Source organism: Dasypus novemcinctus, chromosome 7, assembly GCF_030445035.2.
Source record: "Dasypus novemcinctus isolate mDasNov1 chromosome 7, mDasNov1.1.hap2, whole genome shotgun sequence".
Taxonomy (NCBI): Eukaryota; Metazoa; Chordata; class Mammalia; order Cingulata; family Dasypodidae; genus Dasypus; species Dasypus novemcinctus.
The window spans coordinates 83,217,513-83,231,466 of NC_080679.1; the positions used below are offsets into that span (position 1 = coordinate 83,217,513).

Sequence of the window (13,954 nt, forward strand, 5' to 3'; positions counted from 1 at the left end):
TCCATGTTGTTTCTTATCCCCCAAAGATAGGGAACTGCATATAAAATGGAATTTTATGTCTTCATGATTTTGCACATGCTGTTCTTATCACCTAAAGTATCTCCTCTCCTCTTCATCTAACTAATTCCTAGTCAACTTTGGGATTTGGCCTTCTCTAAATTCTTAAGAATGTGCACATGACTTTCCTCAGTGTTTTCATTTTATTTACCAAATTGTATTGAAATTGCCCCTTTTCTCTTTTGTGACCATTCCAGCATCACCATTAGCAAGTAAGCAAGGAAGAGTTAATTGTTATTTCTCCAGCTCTTAATTCAGTATCTGGCAAACAAGTCTAGGTTAAGATACTAAGCAAGCCATGTAGAGGGCTGTGGCAGAGAAGGGTCTGAGGAAAGATGCCATGGGAATTGGACTGCCTGGGTTCCAGTCCCTGTAGCCTAGCTTACTTGCTCTGTGTTTTGGGGATTATACTTTTCTAAGCCTCAGTTTCTTCATTTGTAAAATGAAGACTCTATTTGTGGGAAAATATTTATTGAGCAGTACATGCTATGTTTCGGGCATTCTTCTAAGCCCAGAAAAAATTCTCAAGTTCAAGGAGCATTCATTCTAGTGAGAATGGGGCAGAGGGGACAAAGAAAGTAAATAGGTAAAAAGAAACTAACTGTTAGTTTATAATATTATAATATAATATAATATAACATAATATACTAAGTGAATGAGGGATAGAGATTGTTGGGGAGCAGGACATGGTTGGCAAATTTTAAATAGAGTAATTAGGGAAGGCCTCAATGAGAAGTGATAATTGAGCAAAGGCCTGAAGGAGGTGAGGAAATGAGCCTTGAGACTATCTGGGTGGAAGGAATTCCAGAAAGAAGAACTAGCAAATGCAAAGGGTCTGGCATGTTCAAGGAAGTATTGGGGAAGAGTGAGCAAGGGAGGGAATTAGGAGATGAGGGCAAGGTAGTGGTGGAGAGCAAGGAGAGTAGCTGATAGTGCCATCATCTGTCTAAGGACTTAAATGATGGAGAGTAATGGAGGGTTTTGAGAAGAGGAGTAAATGATCATAATAAGGTAACAAACAATTCTGGCTGCAGTCTTGAGAATACAGTGTAAGGTACAAGGATAGAAGCAGGGGACTAATTAGGAGGCTATTAGAATATTACTAGTGAAAGATGATGGTGGCTTGGATAACAGGAAGGCACTAAAATGACATATTCTGAATATTTGGAGTAGAGATAAAAGGATTTGCTAATGGATTGGATGTTGGGTGAAGGAAAAGAGAGGAGGTAACCTTGACTCCCAGGAATTCTCAGCTATGCAGTCACAAGGTTGGCGTTAGCACTTACTCCATCCTGGAGAAGACTACAAGAACAGATTTTTGACAAAGAGGTAAATACAGAAGTTCAGGTTAGGTCAAATTAACTTTGAGATGTCTTTTATATATTCAAACCAGAGGTGTTAAGTAGGTAGTGATGTGTATGAACTGGAGTTCAGGGAAATAAGGAGGAACCAGCAAAGGAGACTCTGAAGTAGAGGCCAATATGTAGGAGCAAAACCAGGAGAGTAAGGTTTCCTGGCAGCAAAGTAAAAGAACTAAAACAAAAAAAAGTGCATCACTGGGGAGGAGGGAGTGATTAGTTCTCTCAGCTATGACGGATAAGTCAAGTAAGTGGAAGACTGAGAATTTACAATTAGATTTAGGAACATAGAGGCCATTATGTCCTTGGTGAGCAGTTTTGATCAAGTGGCAAAGGCAAACACCTGGCAAGAGAGTACATATACCCTTTCAAGGAACTTGGCCAAGACAGTTGATAGAAATGGAGCAGTAGTTGGAAGGTCATGTGGGGGAAATGATAGTTTTCATTTTTAAAAGAGAAAATAACTGTATATTTATATACTGATGGAAGTGATATAATAGAGGGTAATAATGATGATGTAGGAGAGAGGAGTGTTTTAGTTTGTTGAAAGCTGCTGGAAGAAAATACCAGAAATGGGTTGGCTTTTATCATGGCAATTTATTAGATTAAAAGCTTGCAGCTCCAAGGCTGAGAAATGTCCAAATTAAGGCATCAGGTGAAGTTCTCTCCCTGAAGTGCAGCTGGTGGTGATACTGGACTTCTGCCACATGGCATGGCACAATGGCAGCTCTGCCAGTCTCTGCCTTTTCCTCCAGGCTTACTTTTTCTCCAGGCTCAGCTGTAGGTGATTAGGCACATAGCAGTGGCATTAGAAGATGTGCAGCTATGGGAAATCAGAAATAAGGCTCATCTCTCCCTTCTCTTTAGGGCCTGGTCTCTTTCATCTTTAGGCTATAGTGGCTTCCTTTCAGCCGCTGTGTTTTTTTTATTCTGGCCTCTGGCTTCCAGGACCTTCTTTCTCAGCTTCTGAGTTCTTCTCTGTCTTTGCGGCCTTTTTCCCTGTGTCTATGGCTTCTTTTCCTCCATTTATAAAGGACTCCACTAAGAGGATTAAAACCCACCCTGGGCTACACCCTACTGGAAAAATCTAATCGAATGGCCCTTAACTACTCTAATCAATAATTCCAAATAGGTTCAATTTTAAAACACTTTTTTTTCTGGAGGCCACATGACTTAAACTGACACAGGGGATCTGTTAGAGCAGTATCTTTGGGTAGGTGACATCTGAGACCCAGTGTATAAGTTGATCAGCTGGCCTTGGATAGGAACATAAAGAGTGCATCCATAATGATGAATACAAGAAAGAGATTTCTAGTGAAAGTCTGTGAAAGTTCTCTTATGTTTCCATCTTCTCAGTGAAATAGGAAGCAAGATTATAGCTGATCATAAGAACGGTGGTGGTGGTGGTGTGTGTGGGGCAGTGGTTTAGAGTTTTGTGGAAAGAGAAGAAAGTCTCCTGGATAGGGACTGGCTAAGTGGACCAGGAAAATAAGATAGGACTAGTGGCTGCCACCTTGGCTCAGTTGAAGTTAGTGGTTATTAATTTAAACAAAAATAAATTAGCATGACTGTATTTGTCTCCAGTCATATTCAGTTGCATGGATATGAAAGATGCAGTGTTGGATTTAATATGGGCTGGGGTTATGGTAGGCAAGTAGTGTAAAGAAGAAAGATGGGCACAGGGTGTTAAGGGTGAATTTAAGGAAGTGATTATAATAGTGGATCATGGAATCTAGGTTATTTCAGAGAGGAAGGAAGTACATGAGTGGAAAGGTGGGGAGATTAATGCATGGTAAGTCCCAGTGAGGTTGAAGATTTATTGGAATCAGATTACAAGAGGGAGAAAGCTGAAAAGATAGGAAGTTGTGGTCCAAGAATAAGCTATTTAAGCTTGTGCTCATGGGAAGAGTTGCAATTATTGATTATGACAAGTTGTATGGAATATTCATGGGAGGAAAATGAAAGACAACATCTCTAGAGAAGGTAGTTACAGAAGTACTATTGGAAGCATCATCTACATGGACATTGAGATTACCAAGAATTATGAAGATATGATGTTGGAAAGCTTAACATGAATCAAGAGTTAAAATCTTCATGAAAGCAGGGGTTGATAGGGGATCTGTATATGACTGTACAAGGAAACAGTGATATTTGTATGTTTCAGGTTGTTGGGGACTGAAGAAAAGAATAAAAAAGTAATTAGTGGAGTGTCTGGTCCATGCCAGACTCATGAAATATTGCCTATCATTAGTCCTACTGTGTCCCTAAATTCTGTTGCCAGCACCAAAACATATCTTACCTTAACAGTGACAGACTGAGGATGAGCTTTGTGCTGGAAGGGACAGTTGGCTTCTAGCTAGATTGCTGAACAAGAGGGTACATGGAAGGACTACAGGGGTCTGAGGGGGAGGAGGTGGAGCTTAAGAACACCAGGAAGGGGAATTGTTATGTAAGGCTGTTTTAGCATATAATACATTTATATTAGTCAAGCATTCCCTAAACCTATTTGCAGAGAAACTAAGAGCTTTTTTTTTCTTTTAATTTAATGTCTTCTTAAGTCAACCTAGCCAATATGCTTACAAATGAAGGTTGTGGAGAAGGTTGTGTTAGAATACTGCCTTGCTCAGAAAAGTAAACTCTCCATATTCTGGAGGATAGTTTCCTTCATAACGTTTTTCACAAACCAAGGATTTAGGCTGTTGCTGATTTATCATTATCATGTCATGAGAATTAATAGGCCAGATTCTTCACTGAAAATAATGTTTTTCCACGTTTTTTATATTCATCAGATTTCTATATTTCTTTAGCAACTCTTAAAAATGATCACCAGTGTGAAGGAGGAGCAAGGTGGAGGGCTGGTATTCTGGAGGATTCAGCATAGAATAACAGTCTTCATTTGTGATACACCAGACATTTTGTCTTTGGAATCATCACAGAAGAAAGAGAAAAAGACTAGCCCGCAATCTGCTGATACAGCTATGGACCTATTGTAGGCTATCACTTCCCCACTGGCAGCAGGCTCTAAGTCCTCTAAAAAGACAGGGGAGAAATCCTCTAGTTCTTCAAGCCATTCAGAGAGTAAAAAGGACTACCACAGAAAGAAAGTAAGTGGAAGCAGGGGTGAACTATCCCTGGAGGATGGTGGCTCCCACAAATCCAAAAAAATGAAACCGCTCTATGTGAACACAGAAACCCTCACTCTTCATGAGCCTGATGGTTTAAAGATGAAACTCATTCTCTCGCCCAAGGAGAAGGGAAGTAGCTTGGTTGATGAGGAGTCTTTTCCATACCCTTCTCATCAAGTAATTGTGAAAAAGTCCTCCAAGAAATCAGCTCGGGGCGAGCAAGGTGCTTTACTCCTAGGACACGAGTTTCAGAGTTTTCTGAAAACAGCCCGGAGGAAGCACAAAGCATCCTCAGACCCACACTCATCTTCATCTCCCAGCCCTGAGGCTGTGGGTCTGATGCCTCCCAATTCGCAGAATCCCACAGTGCTAACCTTGATCTTTCAAGGCTGGAGCCTATTCTAGTAGGGGAGCTGGAGGCTGGGGAGTTAGTGATAGATGATTCTTACCAGGAAGTCAAGAAGAAAAAGAAGTCAAAGATCAAAAAGAAGAAGGACAGGGAGAAGCACAAAGAGAGGCGACACTCCCAGTCCAAGAGAAGTTGAGGACTTTCCGCTGTAGCAGTGTAGGAGGTCTCAATGACACCTGCCCCCTCCCCCAGCATCCCCTACGCTGGAGCAGCTGCCCCTCCCCCGCCACTTCCTGGCATTCACACAGATGGGCACAGTGAGAAAAAAAAAGAAAAAAAAAAAAAAAAAGAAGAGAAGGACAGAGAGAGAGAGAGATAGAGGAGAAAAGCCAAAAAAGAACATGTCGGTGTACCAGATGTTCTGTAAAAAGTATCACGTAACTATTGTGGCTGACCATCCAGGCATAGATTTGGGGGAACTTAGTAAGAAATTGGCTGAGGTGTGGAAGCAATTGCCAGAAAAGGACAAACTGATTTGGAAGCAGAAAGCTCAGTATCTGCAACACAAGCAGAACAAAGCAGAAGCTATAACTGTGAAAAGAAAAGCATCCAGCTCAGAAGGCTTATCCTATCTCTGCTGGTCTGTCTTCTGTGGCCTCTGGGTGTAGGTTTTACATATATATATATACACACACACACACACACACACACTCACACACACACTCACACACACATATATATATAATGTACAAAAATATACATAGGATTGTAACTACATTACTTTTAATAATTTTATGAAATGGCAAAACGTTAAGCCAAGAGAAAATCTTGGCTTGAATATGGGTTTGGGGTTCTTTTTTCTCTTGTGGTGGATAACTCTGCTTAAAAAATTAATGTAATTTGTGGGCTGGGGCCTTATGCTGGGTGCCAAGTGCATCTCTTTAGGACAGCTAAAATGTGATTTTTTTCCAAGCTTAGTTGTACCTCCAGACCCATCATTGACCATTTGCCTTACCTGTCTTATAGTCCAAAATGTAATAGTAAAGAAAGGGAAGATACCAGTTGACTGAAAGTACGAAGCCTTTCAACTTAAAGTGACCTAGGCAGGGGCTGATAAAACCGTTCCCATCTTGTGGATACTGAGATGGCTTAGGGGACCTACCTGAGTAAAGGGTTCATTCTAATTCCTGTGATACAGGTGTCCATGTCTCAAAATTTATTGTAATCATTGGTATCATTGACAGACTCAGTAGAAGCCAAGGAGTTATATGAGTCCTGGCAGCTTAAAATACCTTGGAGAAAGTAAAGCTGTTATTGTCACCAGTTGAGCTGCATATATTCTGAGCTGACCCAGAATATGTTAGTCTGTAAAACTAAAAGCTGGTATTTTCATTAGCAGCATTCAGTGAACCACCTAGTCCTCACAGGTTCTGCTGCTTAGTTGCTTGGTGGTTGTGGAAGATAAACTTTTCCTAGTATGCGTCTTGAGTTCATCTTACTGGTTCCACTGGTAGGAGATGCACAGTGTGCATTCCACACATAAGTGAATTGCAAAACAAGTACTCGAGTCTCCTGTAGGTTAATTTATATGAGTGTGTGGAAGTGTGTTTTAATTATGTATATTTAACTCTTTAAAATCTTTTAGATTTTTAATTTATCCTGTAAATTTCTGTATATATAATTTAATAACAAAAGCCTCCACCAGCAACAGCATGTGGAAGATACAGACTTGTCATTTGCTCCTTCCTTCCTTTGGTCTGCTGTGAAAACTCCAGATTTCCACATTTGAAAGCATTCTGCCTCAAAAAGCAATCATTATGTTGGGATTCTAATTCTTTATAACTTCATGGCCTTCAGTAAGTCAAGAAAGTAAAATAGAAAGGACTGTTACCATTCAGAGCCTCCTTTATTTCCAAAGAACCAGACTTTTGCTCCCCATTTGGAGAGAAGACAGTTGAGTGCTTCAGGGTTGTTTTTAAATTTGGTATGCAATTACCTGCCAACACCCAGCTGAGGAAACTGTACTTTCTCCCCCTGGCCTAGACGGAGGACTACAGCTTCGAGTCAATCCCCGGGGACAGTATAGCCAGCCTACAACCTATTTAATTCTTTCCCTTTATCCCAACTACTGGTATCACAGGGCTGTGTTTTTTTAAGGTATTCTGGCTGCTGAATGGACTTCTTGGCTCAGAGCAATTTTGAGATTTAGCCAGAAGGTTTGGAAACCAAAAACCAAGAAAAACAGAAATGATAAGAGGTAGGCCCTCAATACCACACTTCACCCCTACTTATGGAAGTTTCCAGTTTGACACAGGGTATCAAAGAGGGGTCTTGAAGACATGGATTGGTACAGGAAGAAGTCAATCTTAGCATTGTCATTTATACAAATTAATGAAATCCAGACGAGGACCTGCTTTTTGTTCATTTGTTTTCTTTTAAAACCCAACCCTATTGTATTTGTATTTAAAATTTGTACCCATTTGTATAATAATCTGTACCTTGTGGTATTTGGTACTATTAGAGGAAAACTTCGGATTCAGACCTCCTTGCAGTTTTTATATCATTGTTTTATTTTGTTTTTTAAATAAATTCTAATGGTTTGATCCAAATCCCATTACAATTGTATAAAGGAATAAAATTTTGTACTTATATTATTAAAAAAAAAAAGATCTCTGAGGCTTTCCTTCTATGTATGTGGCTCCTCTGAGAGCAGGCTGACATCACAGCCTAAACCCATGTGCTATGCTTTCTGGAAAAATCCACACAACCCCTTTTGCTACTAGATCTAAAGAAGTAACCCAATATTTCACAGTGTAGCCATACAGTTTACAATATCAGCACTTTGGGGCATATAATTTTTACTTTGTTATGAAGTACTAGAGTTTAGATTCCTCTGGGAATATAAGACAAAATTTGTTCTGCTCCCAACCTTCTATATTATCAATAAACAGCTAGAATTAGAAAGGAACAGCTATTATTTTGAAACTGACTTCTGCGGTTGTTGGATACCTAGAGGGCACGTATGAGAGTTTTTTATGTGTTTTTCCATTTCACTTGTGATTTAGCACTTAGGGATAATATAGAAAAGAGAAAGATAGGTGGTGGACAGACAGATAGCAGGAGTTCTCACTATTCACATGGGTATTGGGGGAGACTAAAAGATTTTTGGGTTAACAGAAAGGCACTATAGAAATAAAGTGTGACGGATACTTAATTTTCTCTTAGTGGGATCTTCAAAATGTCCATTTCAACATTCCTTTATAGAGTTCATACCAGATGGGGGAAGGCATAAGAGCATGTCCATCCTAGGGCTCTGAGTAGACCTGAAATAACTGGGGGTTATTAACTTGATCTACAAGTATGAAACAGGAACTTCTACACTCCATGTGTGAGTGACCTGGGAATTACTTTTAAAGATCAGGCAGATTGACATCAAAGAATGTTAGCCTAAAAGAGAACCACAGAAATTGTCTAATTCTGAAAGCTGATGATAGAAAAAGCTAAGAGAGGGTGGAAGTAAGAGAATGATTTGAGAGATGAAAGAAAATAAGTCTACTCCAGAAGGTGAGATGGAGAAACAGAGATTATGTGAGAAAGTCAAAACTGCAGATTAACTAGCCTTAAGGAAAATTGAGCGCCATAATCTTAATCAAATGGCTACTGTTGTCAGAATCTTACAGCTGGTGCAGAACAACTTCTAAGAAAATATCATTCACCTAAGGAGTGGTGGTGGTCTCTTAAAGAGCAGCCAGTGAACACGTGCTGGAGACAGAGGGAGAAAGTAGGGCAGCAAAGGATGGTAAAGATTCAGGATAGATGAGGCCAAACTTCTCTAATGTAAATATATCTACATTAGTCTAAATATAGAAACAAAAGGATCTGTGTCATGACAGTGTTCTAGAAAACAAGGATGAATGAATCTTCATCTACTAAGAAATGAAGTATTTTTTTGTTCTGTTATCAAGAGGAATAATGTAAGCACATTTTAGTTCACATTTATGTAAAACATAAAGCAAATTAGAAACTAGAATTTATTTGTCCTAGGCAGACAATGATTCTTGGCTAATTCTAAACTGTTGGCACATAATTGAGCTGTTAATACCATCCCACCCTATTCAAAATGAATTGTCCACTTTGTTCCCCTTGATTTTTCTTTTTCCCACAGGACCACATCATAACTCACCCACAGGCTTATTGATATATTGAACTGTTCTCTAAAATAAGGTCTTATTTATAATACAATTTTACTATATCAAAGTAACATTTTGCCTTCTTTCATCTGGTCCCATTGATTTCTTTCTTTTTCTTTTTGTTCATGCATTGCCACTGACACTAGAAAATTTGATTGACTTTTATTAATGTCTTTGTTTTTTTACCGCAAATCATTAATATCAGTATGGTTCTGGGAAGAATGTTTGTCATTTTACTACATCTCAAATTCCTTTCTAGGCTAAGTTAGCCAGATATTAGATATTCAAGGTCCTATGTAAATGGCAATTTAATTGTTAAAGATTTTTAAAACGCTTCCTGCTCTAAAATGTTATGATTCTTCAGTGAGGGGTAATAGACTTTAGGAAAACCTATCACTGGCTGGGCTGATGGTTTTTTTCCCTCTCCACATTTCCAAGGTCATGTTGAGGAAAATCTCTAGATGTCAACACAAATGTGGGCAGACGCATAATCTGTACAATCTACAGCAAGATAGAAAGCTCCTTAGGCTGCTGTAACAATGAATATTCTTCATAGTCTAGAACCTGGGGCCTGTAGGTGTTGTAATGGGTAGAAACCATATGGTCTCTATCTCCCTGGCATACTAGACTGTGACATATTTCTCACCTCTTCAGTTCTTACCTATTTGAGGGCCAGTGAAGAGTATATTTTAGCAGTTTTGTGAAGATTTAAATGGGATAGCATAGAAGAAAAATGCAACAGCTCACTGTGAACAGAATGTTATGTAACTGAGAGCTGTCACATCTAGGTTTAAATTAGGATTGGGAAGGTAACTAGGGATATGTTTCTTAAACCAATCCAAACATTGACTAAAGCCCCAGTACTTAACTATACCAAAGGGTCAGGTTCCATATTAGCCTAGTTTTCTAAGAAGACAGTTGTTATTAACTTGGATTAATTGACTGTAGGTGTAAACTTTCAAATTAGTCTCCTATATTTATTACCCTGACTTTCAGCTTTCCAAATTAAATGAATAGATTTTGGTTGTGAACCTTGGGAAAGCTATCATATTTTCACACTGGGAAATGTGATGATAACTTTTGGTCCTTACCAGATTAAAAAGGGTTCTCAGGTTGTAGGTTTCCTAACAGTGAAGTCTCTATTAGTACAGATTATACAATTATCCCTTCAGGCTGTTGAGGCAATCTCAATATAACAAGAGCAGATTAAACAGCCAGGTTCTAAAGAACTAAAAAAAAAAAAAAAAGACAATACCTCACAAAGACAAATTTTAAAAAGAAGTTAAAAGGATAAGCAGTGGGAACATATTTTTTTAATATTAATTAATTAATTAATTAATTAATTAATTTTAAAATTGACTTTGTAATAATATTACATTAAAAATATATATGTGAGGTCCCATTCAACCCCACCCCCCCACCCCACCTCTCCCCCCCCCCAGCAACACTCGTTCCCATCATCATGACACATCCATTGGATTTGGTAAGTACATCTTTGGGCACCTCTGCATCTCATAGTCAAGGGAACATATTTTTAAATGCAAATTCCTCTTTATCCAGACTCAAAGAGAAATCGAAAGAGTACTTTTGGAAAATGCCATGAATATAAATTGTATTAATTTTTTACATAATTCTGGCTAAAACTTCTATTTAAAGACTATCCAGTACACAACAGATACTTCAGTGAAATACTGAACAAATATGTCATTCTAATGTCACTAAAGAGAGAACAGAAAGGCTACTAGTAGATTTCATGAATTTGCCCATGGTTACACTTCCCTTCTTTTTAGGACATAATAGTTTCCTGACTCTTTCACTCCCTTTGCTTGAAAATAATAAATGCTGTGACCTGGCACAGTTCTTATGCTTTATGATACAACACTTAAAAAAAATCTTGTTTGCCATTTTTTGATAAGGCAAAGACTTTAGATATAAATAAATAAGGTGAAAATTATATTATTTCCTAAGTAAAGCCTAGCTGTCAAATAAAATATAGTTATATGGCATAGTTTGGACAATTCAAATTCAAACCAAATTCAAATAGGATCACTTTACGTCAGGCAATATTTCCACGTAATCCTCACAGTATGTTGGAGAGGTGGGTGTTAACAACCATCTTTTACAATGGAAGAGACTGAAAACAGAGGAGTGAAGTATTTGGTAATGTAACTGTCTCAGTGTTACCTGAAGTGTTATCACAAATATAACACAATGGGCTGACATAAAACCATAGTCATAGTCATTTATTGGTTCATTGTTTCAGAAGCCAAAAGTCCAAATCAAGGCCTTAGCTAGAAGACTTGCTTTCTCCTGGGATCCGTAGCATTCTGACTGGTCATCAGGCCTTGGGTTCCTTGGATTTTCTCTAATATGGCAATGTCCTCTCCTTTCTCTTCCGGGTTCCACTGACTTCCAGACTCTGGCTCCTTTCTGTGTTTTTTTCTCACTGTCTGTATTTCTTCTTATAGAGGATTCCAGTAATCCAAATAAGACTCTCCCTCATTCAGGTGGGTCACACAACTAAAAACAACATTTTCAAGAGGTTCTATTTACAATGGGTTCACACTCACAGGAGCACTGATTAAGAACATGTGCTTTTTGGGAATATAATTTGACATACCACATTTGCACTATTAGCAAGTTGCAGAAATAGGAATCCAGTCAAGTCTTCAAATGCTAAGGCTATGTTTTAGCCATGATAATTCAGAAAAAAGCAAAATTCAGTGATTATTTTGAGGGACTTTCCATGTCACTATTCCTTCAGTAGGCCTTCTAAATGATTCCGAATCCCCAAATAATTGTTTTTGTGGAGTAATTTAGCAAACCAAAAAGTTAGCTTGTGTAGGGGAAGGGATGGAGCAGAGATTCCTGAATTCACAGCACATTTTTCTATGTGCTTTTGTATGTTTTACCATGAGCATATGTTATTTTCACAATAAAACTTAAATAAATCATTTTTCAAAAACAATAGGTGCAATCTTTTTTCACTTTTGTAAAATTATAAATTTCAAAATCATGTAAGGTATGGATGAATATGTACCAGTAGATACCTCTGGGTCATTATTACCAGTGGTTTTAACATTTTAAACAACATTAATAGAATTCTTAATAGATTTTTAAAATAATTTTCTGTACAACTGAATTCTTTTTCTTACAAATACTGTATTTTACTGTTATAGTCAAGAAAAATATCCACATGCAAAAAAATACTTTCCATTTTGAAAATAATGACCATCAAATAGACTGCTATTTCCTGGGTGGGATTAGGGTGCCCTTTGGAAGAGTTCAGTAAAACCTAAAAATAATTGAAAAGCTGAGCAGGTTTTGAATTCTATGTAGATCCTTAGTAGAAAAAAAAAGATACACAAACTGCCAATATAAATATAAAAGATGCTCAATCTTTGTAATAAATCAGAGAAATTAAATTAAAACCCAGAGATATCATTAGGACACGCATATACCAGATCCTTAAAAAAAAGAATAAAGTATCCCTTTTACCCTATCAGTCAGAAACTATTTACTAATATTTAGCTAATATGTCAGGACCTAGGCACCAGGCACACAGGGTCAATAAGACACACAGGTTCCCATCTTCATGGCCCCTTCATGGTTAAGAATTCATAACCCAGAAAGAAGTGACATAATTCTCAAAACCAACCTACATGTCCTTTACCCCCATTCCAAATCTTGGATTCCTTGAGCTGCTTAAAAATGACATTATATAGTGTCAAGGTACATTAAAATTTTTCCAATATGCTCCTTCCACTTATACATGACATCCCATCCTGTCTTGCCTGCTCAAGCCCACAGAGTGAGTAATTCTTCTTTCCCTCTTCCATGTCATTAATTTTTCACTCAACTGGATCATTCTCATACAAGCATCTTTGTTTTAGTTTCTTGGGTGCTAAAATGAATAACATGCAATGGGTTGGCTTAAAACAGGAATTTATTTTCACAGTTTTGAGGCTAGAAGCCCAAAACTGAAGCATCAGAAAAGTAATGCTTTCTCCCTGAAGACTGCGGCATTTTGGGCCTGACTGCTAGTGATCCTGGGGGTTCCTTGGTTTTCCATCACACGGTGATACCCTCTCCTTTCTCTTCTGGGTTCCATTTGAATTTGACTTCTGATTTTTCTCTGTGGCTTATTCTCCAGGTTCTATTTCCTTTGCTTATAAGGACTTCAGTTATATTGGATTAAGGCCCACCTGCATTCCACTTAGCACATCCTGTACTAATAACAACTTCAAAGGTCCTACTTACAAATGGGTTTATACCTAAAGGACCAGGGATTGGTATCTGAACATCCCTTTTGTGGGAGACATGATTCAATCCCCAACAATGCTAGTATTTCATTCATCTAAAAAAACTACGATCTTCTCTAGACACCACCTACTCTTCAGTTACCCCCCTATTTCTTTGTTTCCTGTGGTGGCTTGGAGCTATGTACCACAGAAAAACATGTTCTTAATCTTAATCCATCGCTGGCAGTGTTAACCATTGTAAATAAGACCTTTGGATAAGATTACTTCAGTTAAACTGTGGCCCAACTAAATCAGGAATTTAATCCTATTACTGGAGGCCTTAGAGAGAGAAGACCCAGGGAGCAGCCAGAAGCTGGAAGCCAATGGGAACTGGATTCACCAAGTGCATTGCCATGTGATGGAAAAGCCAAGGAATCCCAAAGATACCCAGACAGAAGATACCAACCCAGAAGGCAAGAAGCCTTCTGGCCTCTGAAAGCCAACCCATTGTATGGTATTTGTTTTAGTAGCTGGGAAACAAACACTTCGCTTTGCAGCAAACCTCCTTGAAATAACTGTGTATACATACTCTAAATCCTTATCAACCATTCTCTCTTAACTTAAATCAGGCTGT

The 13,954-nt window shown here is 38.3% G+C and overlaps 1 protein-coding gene and 1 pseudogene across 1 annotated transcript in view; one reads left to right on the forward strand and one right to left on the reverse strand.

Annotated features, from left to right (window-relative positions):
• The window catches only part of CSRNP3 (cysteine and serine rich nuclear protein 3), a 211,677-nt gene that overhangs the window by 114,599 nt on the left and 83,124 nt on the right, over nucleotides 1-13,954 (reverse strand). The window lies entirely within an intron of this gene.
• Nucleotides 4,379-5,557, forward strand: LOC101426600 (HMG domain-containing protein 4 pseudogene; annotated as a pseudogene).